At 31.1% G+C, this 2,500-nt stretch overlaps 1 protein-coding gene across 1 annotated transcript in view; it reads left to right on the plus strand.

Annotated features, from left to right (window-relative positions):
* LOC119574011 overlaps positions 1-2,500 on the plus strand; it is a 37,478-nt gene that overhangs the window by 9,357 nt on the left and 25,621 nt on the right.

Consider the following 2,500-nt stretch of genomic DNA (forward strand, 5'->3'; position numbering starts at 1 on the left):
TTTGGCCAAAAAAATTTATTTACTAATTACGTGACAAATTCATAGTTAGAATTACAACAAAATAACTATGCACTGCATCGCATATACTCAAACATGTTATAGAAAATGAATATTGCAGACAGTATTAATAAGTATACTGAGCAGTATTCCCTTACACTGGATAACTGCTGCATTCCTGCAACCACCCACATTTTCTCTCACTCTCATTAACCCAATGCCGATGGGGAAAATGAATAAAAAATGGGGGAAATGCTGTGCTCATTTTTTATATTTTTTGTGAAATGTCTGTGCACATAGATGGCTTTGCTAGTGCTTAGCCACAAAGGAGTCAATATAGATCTTTGACCTTACCTGATTTCACCTTTCCTTGTATTGGCGGGAAAAACGAATTGTTTACTAGTGCTATGAATATCGATGTTGTTATTTTTATTGTAAACATTAGAATTAATATAATGTTTTAAACTAGTAATAGCAAAATAAGATAGCGTAAAATATTTTCGTAAATCACTGAAAAGAATAACGGGTGAGACAGGCAGTACTCGTAACTGGCTCATTGGTGACTTTGTAAAAGTGTAGACATCTATGTGTAAAAACAATTAAACAAGTAAATGCATAGTGGGCATGGCATGTACGTACATGCCATGCCCGTCGGCAAAGGGTTAACTATCACTATTACCCCACCCAATCCCTTGCTCATTGTTGCCATGGAGGGGGCTTAGGAGACAGGGACTGAGGCCCAATGTGGGGGATCACCCCTACCTTGGTCTTCAGCCCTCCCTTCAACTAATTTTGCAAGGTCTTTTCCTCTCCTTTCCTTTTCTCCTTTTTTCATCCCCTTGTTCCACTCATCCTAATCATTAAACTCATTTTTGCCCTATTTGCTACAATACTTTATCATAATGCTCCCTACTCCCTTAACTCCTTCCCCTTCTAACAATGTTTACCCTATGCTATGCCCCATCAGCTCCCTGTCTACCCTTTTCACTACAATACTTCCATTTAGTACTGTTCAATCTGTAACTTTACTGCAACCATTAACTCATTCTTAACCTTTTCGCTACTCTCTTTGATAATGCCATATGACCTTTGATGTTATCACAAAATATTTTGAATACGCCAGTAATGACCTTAGATGTTGACACGCAGAAAATTTCATTAAATAAATAAAAAATATTATCACTCCTCTCCTCCCCTTTTCTGATTGTCTCTCTTGACGCCTTCACTCTGTAAGCTGCAAAGTTTCCCCTAAAACTTACCGATATGCTGATGTTAACCGTGACAGTGGATGCCGAACCCAAAATAGCAGTGGCTGAGTGGGATTGAGTCAGGTTTATCACTTTGAGCTGTTCATTTAGTTGGAACCATGATGATGAGGGCCCGCCTGGAGTGAATAATGCATTATTATTATTAATTTATGAAAAATATATGGCTTGAATGAAAAAATGAAGGGCCCTATATACCAACCAAAACCCCATTGGTGCATTTTTTTTCGTAAAAATTAGAGATTGTGTATCAAATCTACTTTTGTTGGCCACTTTTATTACTTTTTTTAATTTTAAAAAAATGAGAGAAAAAAATTTAAATAATTTTTGCAGACAGATGCAATATATATATATAATATTATATATATTAAATATATAAAATTATATTATATAATTTTTATTTTATAATATATTATATATATATGTGAAATGTGCAAAAAAACACCCGCCCGAAAACCACCTTCCGTACCCACCATGACACACGCAAACATGGCCACACGCCCCCATGAGCACACACACACGCACCACACACACACCCACACCCACACACACACACACACCCAAAAACACACACACACCACACCCCCACCCCACCACACCACACACCCACATACCCACCTGTTTATTATACACACTAGATACACACAACACACACGCACTCAATATATACATAAATGCATACATACAGACATAAAGCTGCATGATAAACACATACATACCTAATAATTATGTATTTATATATATATTATATATATATAATATTTATATTATATATATATAAATTTTTATGTATGTATTTTAGTATATATTTATGTATTTTACCTATTATATTTATATATATATATTAATTATATATTATATAATATAATATATATTTTTATGTGTTTTGATGTGTTTGTATGTGTAGTGTAGTATAGATATTATATGTTTTAATTTAATTTTTTTAATTATATTATATATATATATTATTTTATATAGAATATATAATATATTATAATATATTTTATATAATATAAAAATTTATATATTATATAATTTTATTTAATTTATAATATATATTTATAATTATATATTATATATAATATATATTATAATTTATATTAAAAATTTATATAAATATATAATATATATATATATATATTATATATAAATATTTTTTCCCTCCATGCCTTTTTGGGGGTTGGGGGGGGAGGGATTATATAAATTTATAAAATTTTTATATAAATATATAAATTTTA

The sequence above is a fragment of the Penaeus monodon genome, chromosome 6 (genome assembly GCF_015228065.2).
Source record: "Penaeus monodon isolate SGIC_2016 chromosome 6, NSTDA_Pmon_1, whole genome shotgun sequence".
NCBI lineage: Eukaryota > Metazoa > Arthropoda > Malacostraca > Decapoda > Penaeidae > Penaeus > Penaeus monodon.